Below are 12716 nucleotides of genomic sequence, written 5' to 3'. Positions count from 1 at the left end.
CTGCGTCCTTCAGAATTCTACCTGCAACTTATTACAGAACCTACGAATTCACTATAAATCATTTACGAAATAATTTTCAATATTCTGACACAATCAGGAAATAACATCTCCATATATTAATATAAATAGCAAATTACATATCTAAGACCCTGAGTCTCACACAGGCCAGTTCTTCAATGTTGCGGCCTCTCTTTTGACTCTGCCCGTAGGCTTACATATATTCTATCTGTCTCGCTCTCCCTTAATTGAACACGCAAGTTCACTATTTATAAGAATACATTGGATCGGATCACTATGAAGGATCTGATCAATCCTCTCCTTGAATCACTCAACGAAAGCCCTAAAGCTCGCTACAGAATGCATATGTGGCAGTGTTATATTTAATAAGTCTCCTCGAAACTTTTATCCATTCCATCTTTTCCTTCATTTTAAAACAGATTTGTCCCCTATTTTGCTCGATGGTCCACGTCTATGTTCAATTAATTCCTCGAATCATGCAACTGTTTAAGAATCCTATTTGACTTCTGACTCTTGTCATTTATTCATCACTTAGTTATCATTTATTTGAGAACTTTTACAACTTCCTCCATTATCTAATTAAATCTCACTTAAAGGCCTAAATATTGCATTAGCTTGAGACTTAGGAAACTACTTCAAAGCTACATACCCCCTATGTCTACTTAATTACAATGGTTTTTCTCTTGGGTGAATGCTCTTGCATCAAACTCCCAAAGTAGAAAATATTCATGATCTCCTAATCATGTGTCTTCTGGTCTTTGTCTCCCTGGATCCCACACTTTGTTCTGTAACTGTCCACATGCTTTGTTCCCTTGTTGTTGCTGCACTTTTGCTGTCTTTTGCTCCATTTTCTTCTTCTTATCAATAAAATTCAACTTATGATTGATTTTTCTTGTTGCTACTACCATTTTCCTCCATTTGGACTGCTTCATCATCAGCTCCCACATTTCTTCAATCTCTGTTTCCAGTACATCTTTGGATTGATCCATATTCTGCTTCATTTTTCTGCCTCCTCTTTGTTTCAAGTTGTTGTTGTCCACTAATTCTTTAAACTACTGGTGGTTTTCTTTTTCTTCTTCATTTGCTCCTGTTTCAACGCTTATTGTGACTCCTATGCTGACTTTAACTTTACTTGCTCCAACCTTTGCCTTGGTTGCTTTGCTGACTTCTCTTTTCCTTGCTCCAACTTTTGGTTTGCTTGCTGCCTCCCTATCATCCTTACCCTCTTGCACTGAATCATCATTGTTCAACACTCTCTCCAGCAATTTAACATCCCTGCTCCATGGATTGAATTCTTCCACAGAATCTCCTTCTTCCATCTTTAAGTGACTTAGTTGTGCCAAATCTCCTCCAGCATTTGCAACAAAACCTGCGCGCACAAAACACTTGTTAAACTTAAAAACACAAGGTTGTTGTGCCTTGTTTTCCTTTGGCAACAATTCAGTTTGCTACACTATTTTTTCCTCCTCTATCAGCACATCAGTATGTTGATTTGAACTCTCAACCGAATTCATGAGACTGTCCATTAGTCTCTCTTTCATACCATCTTCTTCAATGATATCTCTCTGCTTTTGTCCACCATAGTGAACTCCTTTTGCAGTGTCAATTTGCTAAATTCTCATTATCACCTCCTTTCTCTTGTGACTATCATTCATTACAATTCTTTTGTCTTCCTTCTTCAGCGATCTCTCCTGAACATCTATCCTCTGTCTTTCCAACTCCCTTCTTTGAAAATTTAATTTTCTATATAACTCAACAACTTCAATTGGAGTAGATTTGGAAAGTTTACACAATTCTCCATACCTTCCTTTGTTATGGATAGATCATCAGATGTCCTTTCTCCTTTTTCTAATTCTTTCCCATAGACTTCTTCTTCCTTAACATCTTTCAGTAGATGTTCTTCTTCTTCGCTGACTGTCTCTATCGCTTCCATGGCTACTTCCACTGTGCCTATCATCATAGTGAATTGATGATCCTTTACTATGTTTTCAGTTAACATAGTTTGATCCTTTACTATGTTTTCAGTTAACATAGTTTCTTCTTTAAGCTTGCCTTCAATCTCTTGCTATTTATCTTCCCCAAGAGCTATCCTTGCCTCACCATCTGCACTATCATCAATAACAATCAAATTCATTTCATTACCTTTCTAAGACAGTATTCCTTCATTCTCCATCGGAATAAGATCTTGATTCCTCATTTCTATGACAGCTTCTATAAACTCATCCATAGACTTTTCTTTCTGTATGCAGTCAAATTCCTCCTCTTCTGAAAAGTTTTCTTTGTCACCTTTTGCTTCTAGATCTTCATCTCCTCTGAAGATATCTTCAAAAGGTTGCTTTTCTCCTGCAATATCTGCCATCATACACAAACTATCAGTTTTAAAAATATAAGACCCTATGGTCTCACTTGATGGTTCAGCCATCATATCTCCTTGCTGTTCTAAATCATTCATATGATTCAGAAATTCTTTGATAGTCTCTTCTTCAATCTCTTCAAGCCCTTCACTTGGTTGCTTGATATCTTTCTCTAACTGCATATGAGATCTATCTATCTCATCTTTTTCCAGAACAGAATTTAGATTCTGCTGGTCTTCTTCCTCCTTTATGACAATATCAGCCAATTGTCCTTCTTTACATGTTTCACCTGCATACATACACAAATTGTCAATTTTAAACCCATGTGACCCTTTGGCCTCACTTGAAGTTTCAATCTTCAAGTTTTCATCTTCAGTCTCTCCCAGAATTTCTCCTTGTTCTGGTTTACAAATGTACTTTTCCATTTCCATTTCCAACTCAGCTTGCTTGAGTTTTTCCATCAGCCACTTCACTTGCTTTTGCTGTAGCCTTCTCTGCATCTCATGCCATTCCACTGGCTTCTTCCTCAAGACCCAACCTAGTCTTTGAATTTCCTCAAGCATTATCCTTAATGCATTGAGTTGTTCTTTTAATTCAGCAACCTCTTTGTCAATTTCTTCTTGACTCATCCTCTTGCCATTTGCTTTGGCATCCTCTTTCTTATATCCTCTGTTGTGGCTTCTCTCTGAACCTCTGTTATGACTATTAGTAGTCATCTTCTTCTCTTCTTTCTTCATGAGCTCCTTTGCAACAAGCCTCTGCAACAGCTAGTCCTCCTTGTTGCAATCTTACCTCACTAAGCTCTCCTCACTCAATCTTTTGGTAAGCACAGTTCTCTGTCTAGAACCTCCTCTTGAGCAACACCTTTGCTCCTTCTAGGCTTCTGCAATCTCTCACTTCCTCTTGAGAACACTTCAACTGTCCTCTCTGTCCAATCTCTTGTTGGATTCTTCAGGTTCACTACCACTTCTTCTTCAGAGTATTCTCCTTACTCTGCCTTCAAGAACACATCTGGTTCTCCTCTCACAGCTTTTCTTGTCGTCACCTGTGCATTAATATAAAAACACGCATTCTCAATTTAAAACAGAACATATTACCTCACCTTCAATATCTCAGCATGATCTTGTTTCACCCATTCTTCTGCACTTTGAATGGATTGTCCTTTGTTTTGTCCCACAAGTCCTCTTTCCTTCAGAACTTGTATTAAGCAATCTTGCTTTCTCTTTCCTTCAAGGAATCCTCTGTTCCTATCTACTCCAAGCCTCTATTGGAACTGCTACAGTCTTCTAGAACTTCAAAAGTTCTCCTTACAGTCTTCTGCTGTAGTCTCTATCATTCATCCATTTAACTTATGCACATTACCTTTTTTTTGTGCAACCTCCTTTTCATATGAAATCTTCCCTTGCCCTGATTTCAATTCTACTCTGGTACCACTAATGGTGCAGGGTAAGACCTGCACATACCCACAGTATGCATAAAATTGCATAACCACAACTATCCCAAGTATTTGACTCTACAATGGAGTCAAATCTCCATACATAAAATGATTAAGGCTCTCTTGTACACAGTTCCTTTGTATCGGAACCAATCACCCCGCCTGAAACCTCCTATCGGGGCTATATTAACCCTCGAGTCTTCGTATAAGACTTTGATTAAAGTCTTTTCATTAATCCTTCTATCGGGAATTACAACCCTTCAAAACCTTTACATAACCCATAATTTACATATATGTAACCATTCCCCTTTTTCCATTGGTTACGTATGGGTTAACACAAAATATACTATTGGCACTCTTTCCCCTTATAACCCTTTACAAAGGAAAATATGCATAAACCATACCTTTCCACTCTTTGTACAGTTTCTACACAAATTTCGATGCTACACCTTATTGCAATCGCTATCGGCTCCTTTCATAGGTCTTTAACACGCATATGCCTCATTAACCCTTCGACTCCGATCTCTGCGACTATCGGAATTGTTAACACCACATTTCCAATTAAATGACTCGGCCTCGCTATTTTGGAATACAAAGGGAAACCCATTGAAATCCCGCTCCGAACCATATAAGGTCGGACTTCAAATGTTTATAAATCGCATTAACAACTGTCGTCAGGTCCACCTACTACCTCCGCGCTCTCTGAACTCCACTTGCCTGATCGCCGACTAGCGCTTTATCGCTATCGGCGCATCGACATTCCCATTGACTGCCAGCCCTAACTCTTCCGATTGCGATTTAACGATCCAATCACGACCATCAATCTGATTCACGATCCGACGGTTGAGATTTATTCGCGCGATCGCATTTCGCTAAACCTCCAGGCCGGATCCTTCCACTTCAAAGTGTCGATCTTATGGACCCGATATAGATTAGACCACTCTCTATAATACTTCAAGTTCGAAACTCAATTCCGACTATGTTTTGTGCCAGTCCTTAGTATAAACTGGATTTTACACCTACAGTACTTAATCCGTCGATGTGATATGATCTGGACCGTTGATCTTACGAGATCTAACGATACCTGTGCCTCACCCTTTGTTTCTCTTCTCGCTTCCTTTACTTAGAACTTTTCCGCACTTCCTTCAACTCTTCTGTGATTTGGTGTTTTCTTTAGGTTTCAATCTTCCGTTCTTTTGTTGCTCAAGTCGTTCCCACTTGCACTTAACTTCACAACTCCATTAGCCAATGTTCTTCCAGAGCATTACTCGACCCTTTAAAGGGTTCAACAATCCATTACGATTTCTCTGAATCGTTTTGCACCTCTACACAGTCTCACTTCACTATTTCCTCAGAGCTTCACTCTATCCATCAATTGGATTCAATGACCCATTGTGATTCCTTTGAATCACTCCATTCCTCTGCGTCCTTCAGAATTCTGCTTGCAACTTATTACAGAACCTACGAATTCACTATAAATCATTTATGAAATAATCTTCAGTATTCTGACACAATCAGGAAATAACATCTCCATATATTAATATAAATAGCAAATTACATATCTAAGACCCTGAGTCTCACACAGGCCAGTTCTTCAATGTTGCGGCCTCTCTTTCGACTCTGCCCGTAGGCTTACATATATTCTATCTGTCTCGCTCTCCCTTAACTGAACGCGCAAGTTCACTATTTATAAGAATACATTGGATCGGATCACTATGAAGGATCTCATCAATCATCTCCTTGAATCACTCAATTAAAGCCCATAAAGCTTGCTACAGAATACATATGTGGTAGTATTATATTTAATAAGTCTCCTCGAGAATTTTATCCATTCCATCTTTTCCTTCATTTTAAAACAGATTTGTCCCCTGTTTTGCTCGATGGTCCACCTCTTGGTTCAATTAATTCCTCGAATCATGCAACCGTTTAAGAATCCTATTTGACTTCTGACTCTTGTCATTTATTCATCACTCATTTCTCATTTATTTGAGAGCTTTTACAGCTTCCTCCATTATCTAATTAAATCTCACTTAAAGGCCTAAATATTGCATTAGCTTGAGACTTAGGAAACTACTTCTCTAAAGCTACATGACCCCCTATGTCTACTTAATTACAATGGTTTTTCTCTTGGGTGAATGCTCCTACATCACAAACCTTATCATTCAGCAGGTGCACAAAACTCTCCAAGCAAAGCATACAGAGATAAGGCATGGAAGCTCAAGGGTTCTTTTAATATTTTCAGCATGTCTTACATCCCTAGAATGAAGAGCCAGCTTGTTGAATCCCTTGCCGTGTATGCTAGCACGTTTATTCCTCCTTTGCCTCCTAAATTGACTTATGAAGTTCAGGTGAAATATAGACCATCTCTGCCTGACAATGTCAAATACTGGAAATTTTTTGAAGATGATGATGAAATTAATAGGTTTTTACAAGTCATTGATGAATTTTTTGAAATGCACATTGACCAAGAAAACGAAACCATTGAAGAATGCAACCAGTCCAAGCTAAAGGACGAGATTGGTCAGGATAGCATTGTTCAGCTGCCTAGTAACCATATACCCAAAGGATTGGTGCCCCTAGAGAAGTTGTTTGATCATAATGATGTACCTTATAAGCTTGCCAAAAAAGAAAATGAGTCTGCAGTTCATAGACATAATGTAGGGAGTCCAACCCATCCAAAGTACATAAATCTGTCCACTCACTTGTCTTCTGCCCAATGTTCCGAGTATTGCACCCTGATGAAACAATTTGGGAGTACGATGATCTTAGGACCTATGACACCAACATCATTCAACATAAGATTCCACTGGAGAAGAACATCATCCCTTTGAAGCAGAAATTAAGACCTATCAGCCATCTCCTATTGCCTTTGATTGAAAAGGAAATCAAGAAGTTGTTGGATGCCAAGATCATAGTTCCCCTAAGGTATTCAAAGTAGATAGCTAACCTTGTGGTAGTAAGAAAGAAGAATGGAGAAATCAGGGTTTGTGTTGACTTCAGGAATCTGAACAAATGCTCTAAAAAAGACAACTACCCCTTGCCTAAGATGGAACACTTGCTGCAAAAAGTTTCAGGGGCTAGAGTCATGTCTTTCTTAGATGGATTTTCAGGTTACAATCAGGTTGTTGTACATCCAGAAGATCGAGAAAAGACCGCCTTCCTACTCCTTGGGGCACTTTCATGCACTCCAAGATGCCTTTTGGACTGATGAATGCTGGGGCTAATTTTCATAGGGCCATGGACATAGCCTTTGTGGGAGAGAAGGACAAGTCTGTCCTTATTTACCTTGATGACATAACAATCTTTTCCAGCAGTCACAAGGACCATTTGCAGCATTTGAAGAAGGTGTTTCTAAACTGCAGACGATTTGGAATTTCTGTGAACCCAAAGAAGTCACAGTTTTCTCTAGAAGAAGGCAAACTTTTGGGACATATTGTTTCTGCTGAAGGTGTGAAGATCGATCCAGCAAGAGTTCAAGAAATTTAGACATTGTCCATCCCAAGGTCAAAAAGGGACATTCAATCTTTCCTAGGTAAGATTAACTTTGTCAGGAGGTTTATTCCAAACTTTGCAGAGCTAGTGAAGCACATCACTTCCATGCTGAAGAAAGGATCAGAAATAAAATGGACAGATGGTGCAAAAAGTTCTTTTGAAGCCATCAAACAAGCTATCATTGAAGCTCCCACTCTAATCAGCCTAGATTATACCAAGAAGTTTTATATCTTCTCTTTTGCCTCTTATGATACACTTGCAGCAGTTCTATTGCAGAAAAATGATGAAGGTGTAGAGCACCCTGTGGCCTTTTTCAGCAAAACTCTGAGGGATGTTGAACTAAGGTATGACCTTATTGAAAAACAAGCTTATGCTCTCATAAAATCTTTAAAAGCATTCAGAATTTATATTCTGCATTCCAAAGTGGTCATGTATGTACCTTCAGCCTCAGTAAAAGATGTCCTAACTCAGCCAAATATTGATGGAAAGAGAGCTAAATGGATTGCAAAATTCATAGAGTTCAACATAGAGGTGAAGCCCACCAAGCTTGTCAAAGGCCAGGGCTTGGCTAAGCTTATGGCTGAGGAAAATTGCAGTTTGTTAGACATCAATTGCATGGGTTCAAATTCAGGTGGTGAGCGGACAGAGGAAGCAGCAGAAGAGCAAGAGCAGAATCAGTGTTTGGCTGAAAATCTAGCCACTTGTGAATGGTATTCCAGTGTAGTTCATTTTTTGCAAAAGCTAGAAGTCCCTCCAGGGCATAGCTCAAGTCAAGCCCGGGCCATTAAGCTCAGATCAGCCAAATTTTGCATTAATAAAAACCTGCTCTATTGGAGAGACCCAGCAGGGTTCCTCTTGAGATGTCTAGACAAAGGACAATCTGTGGAAGTCACGCACCAGTTCCATTCTAACATCTATGGAGGGCATCATTATTGGAAAACCACAGCCAACAAGATCCTGAGGGCTGGGTATTATTGGCCTACTCTGTTCTCTAATGTGTCTTCTTTTGTGAAGTCTTGTGACAAATGTCAAAGGTTTGTAGGAAGACAACAGTTAAAATCTCTACCCTTGAAGACAATACACGCCAATGGTCCCTTCCAGCAGTGGGGCTTGGACTTCATAGGTGAGATCAATCCACATTCCAGTGGCCATCACAAATGGATCTTGGTAGCCACTGATTATTTCACCAAATGGATTGAGGCTATACCCACTAAAAATGTTAATCATCAGGTTATCATAAAGTTCTTGAATGAGAATATTTTCACTAGATTTGGTTACCCAACCAAACTAGTCACTGATAATGCAGCATCTTTCAGGGCAGAAGAATTGGTGGACATGTGTGAATCCATGGGCATTCAATTGGTGCATTCTACCTCATATTATCTTCAAGGCAATGGCTTGGCATAATCATCTAACAAGAGTCTTATAAGGATAATCAAAAAACTGTTGGAGGACAAAAAAAAGAACTGGGATTCCAAGTTGAAGTTTGCACTATGGGCTAACAGAGTTACCAACAAGAAGTCCATAGGAAATTCTCCATTTAAGCTGGTTTATGGCACTGATGTTGTTTTTCCTATCCAGCTGATTCTCCTTGTGGCCAAATTCTTGCAAGAAGAACAGGATGAAGAGAACGACATGGCGAGGAGAATGAGTAACTTGGTTGAATTACAGCAGATCAGAGAACAACTGGTTGAGAAGTCAAGAATTCATCAGAAGAAGATCAAAGAAACCTTTGATAGAAAGGCAAAAATGGACAGTTTTCAGGTTGGTGACTGGGTTCTCAAATGGGATACATTGAAGGAAAAGAAGGCCAACCATGGTAAATTTGATGCCTTATGGACGGGACCATTTGTCATTGCTCAAGTTAAGATGAACAATACTTTCATTCTGCACAATTTGGAAGGAGAAGGTGTTTTTGATGGCCCAGTCAATGGGCGGTTTTTGAAACTTTACTTCATATGAGGCTTTAAGGCCTTATTATTGTAATAGGTTTTTTCAGTTTTTGTTTTCTATGCAAATAAACTCCATGCCAATGGACCACTAGGAGATAAGTTTGTTTTGGTTGTTACTAGAAAGGCAGTAGTCTGCAGTTCTTGAAACGTCATAGCGAGGCTTTCATCCCCAGAAGGAGCCAGTGTTAGCACTGAGGTGCAATGTTGTTATTTTAATGGAAATGTCCCCTATTTTAGCTCCGATGGTCCACGTCTCCTCTTGCTTCGCTTTAGCCATAAGCCTTTGAAAACCCGGGACCATACAATTATCGCAATACAAAGGCAAACATGGGAAAACCCGCAGCTGAACCATAAGTCGGACTTCAAAAATTATACACCCGCAATCATAAATATCGGCACGGCCGCTCTCGGTTCATCTCCTTTCCGCTGCGCTCTCCATTCTCTGATCTCCAATCAGATCGATCTTCGCCCCCTGACCAACATCCCGACCGTCAATCCACACCATCCAACGGCCCCCGTACCCCACTTCCCACCAGTCACCCGGGGATGAAATTTGTTGGTTGTCAGTGTTTTTGACAGTCGGACAGTGAACTGAAATAACAGAATGCATGGCCAAAAAGGGAGAAAAACAACAGCGTGATGCAGTCAAACCAACAGAAGTGATAATGGAACATCATTGGCACGAGTGAACCCCCTGACAGCGCGGCGAAATTACCAGAATTTGATTACCGTGTTAGAAACAGAGCTCTCTGAGCTCATGTTTGTCTAGTTACGGCATCAAGTAATTAGAAGACAGAGGGGATAGATTAAGACATCTCGAGCCTCAGAGAGTTCGAGAGTATTGTAAAAAGCCTATAAATGGCTAAAAGTTCGAAGTAAGACACGTTCAACTTTTGGAGACTGTGGATACTCTGTTCCTCCCAGCGTCTCATCTTCATTCCAGTAATACAAGCTTCTTTTGTTGTTACATATTCAATCGCCATCTTCTCCTCCGTTCTAAGCTTGCACTTGAATAGGTTATTCATGTTTTCTTCTGTGTCAAATGCCAGATAACTGTCATCTTATCTCTGCGTTGATAAATTAGATTTGTAAGCTTCATTTACTTTCTGTAGCTAGCCATTCATATGTGTTTATGTATGTATCTGTTGGTACAGTAAAGATTCTCCATCTATTCATTGAATCTATAAACTATTGAGCATTAGTGGTCGAAAGCCTTGTCAAGCTGAGGGTGTTCATGCATGTCTTGAGTGAAAACGGAGTTGAAACAGTCATCTGACTTGATCCAAACCCCAATCCATTCCAATAGTTCAGATAACAATATTGAAGATTTATATGTTTCCAAGCATCTCCAAGCTACAACCTAGGAGAGTTTCCTAGAGTGCTAACAGGACCACCAAAAATATTTCTATCCTTCTTTTCTCAAAAAACTCTCATTCAAATTAACCGTCATGGACTATCTCGTTTAAAAAATTGATTTGTTGGGTCATTGGCTTCTTTTCTGGACCATCAATTTTTTCCTTGGACCATTTCTTCTTGGTAAATGGAATTCCCATCAATTTTTTACTTGACTTTAATACTTGGGAATTTATCTCATTTTTCAATATTTTCACTTGGAGAGAATTTTTATTTTTCTCTCGTTTTATTTTCTGGATAATTTTTGTGTAATTATTTCCATTTTTTGCCAAAAAATAGAAAAAATGGGTTTTTGAGAGGTAAAGACATATTTTTCCACCCTCAAAGTGTGTCTAGATAGAAAGTTGAGGTGTTGAGGTCTAATTTTGTTACTCATGCCCTCTACAACTTCTATAGACAACACTTATTACATTTTACATCAAATAATTTTTAATCCTAACTAGTGGGAAATTTTTAACAATTAAAAACAGACTCTTAGACACAACAAAATTTTGTGAAACTTTAAAGATGACCTAGTATGGTACATCGACTCTAGACACTCAAACACACATAAGATTGTACCATCAAGGCGCACTCTAGCTTTGGGGTATATCTGGGAGAAAAACTCAACCAATTATAAGTGTTGAAAAACACAAATAATGAGTTGAGGAAAACAACCCCTTAGAGTGAACTCACTTGTTAGTATAGTCCTAAGCTACATAGGCCTTTTACATGACACATTTTCATGATACTAGAATCACTTTTACATTATGCCCGTATGGCTACATGTGAAAATTCCTAGATCTAACAATCTCTGTAATCCTACTGCAACTAGTTGAATCTACTTCACCTAGATTGTAAATTAGTTTACAAGCTTATTTCAGATTTCTTCATGAAACATTGAAGTAAATTACTGAATCAGCCTACACCAATTAAATATGATTCTGAAACATAAAATTGTGCAAGGAAAATAGAAACACATAGGAGAGTTATTTTTGGACAAAAGACTCCAGAAAAACCTAATGTGGGAAAAAAGGTGTAGCAACTCTGAGGGTTTATTATATGAAGCAGTCACAAAATCTGAATACATCACTGACTACCTCATAGGGCTATTCAGTTACAGAGAGAAATAATGGCAGAAGCTTTGTGAGTTTTACCTCACACAATCACTGAGAAATCCTGGCTGATCTAACCCCAAACTGACTGCCCCCCAACTTTTATGGATGCCTCTGCACTACCTCTACGCAGTGTCTGCATCAGCCCAACATCAAGCTCTTTATGTGCTACGTCACTTCTCTGGCTAGTCGATCTCCTGCCAAGGAAATTCAATTTCTGCCTCCCGGTCTCAGACCCCAACTCCCAGCTTCTGAAAATTGAATTCCTCTGCAAATTTCAGACTCCTCTCTCTCCCTCTACATTGGTTCTGCGTGGCCCTTCTGGCCCAGCGTGAGCTTCTGCATCAAGGCTTCTAGATCACTTACTGCCTCTCTCTGCTGATGTATCTCCGGCTGCGAATCTCTCTCTCCAGAAGTTTCTATCCTTGCCCCTCAACTGCAAGAGATTTCCTCAATCAATTTTTCCTCTTGAGAACTTCTCGCTTCAGAAAATCGATTTTCTCTCTCTCTCTGTATTTTCCAAATGACCCTCAAGCCCCTTCTTATATCCCTCCTGTTAGACAATCAACGGCCTAGATTACATCTTAATCAAAGGCTCAGATTGTTTTGGCTTGATCCGTGGATTTTTCTAGAAATTTCACCCCTAATTAGATTAATACCCATTAATATTTTAATTTTCCTCAGTTTAGACTTAGGAACCCCATTAAAAATATTAATTATTTTAATAAAACCACTTTTGGGTGGAATTTCCCAAAACGTTTTCTGGGTTCTCTGGAATACATGTGCCCAGGCCTTCCTGCAAAATTTGAGGCTTAGAGCACATCCGATGCGACCCCAAATCAACACTACAGAATTTGTACAACAGGCTAAAGAGAAAAAGCAGATGAAATCTAATGAAGTCTGGAATCTTTGACATGATCTGATAATGCTGGGATGCTCTGAAATTTGCTATGATCAT

The 12716-nt window shown here is 39.2% G+C and overlaps 1 protein-coding gene across 7 annotated transcripts in view; it reads right to left on the bottom strand.

Annotated features, from left to right (window-relative positions):
• LOC149180519 (Polynucleotidyl transferase, ribonuclease H-like superfamily protein) overlaps positions 1-12716 on the bottom strand; it is a 431165-nt gene that overhangs the window by 231054 nt on the left and 187395 nt on the right. The gene's annotated exons all lie outside the window — the stretch shown is intronic.

This window comes from Pinus tabuliformis, chromosome 3_2 (assembly GCF_031772625.1).
Source record: "Pinus tabuliformis cultivar Carrire ecotype Pingquan chromosome 3_2, CPIR1, whole genome shotgun sequence".
NCBI classification, from domain to species: domain Eukaryota; kingdom Viridiplantae; phylum Streptophyta; class Pinopsida; order Pinales; family Pinaceae; genus Pinus; species Pinus tabuliformis.
Note: the sequence above shows the minus strand (reverse complement) of the source record. Positions and strands in the feature narration are given on the sequence as shown.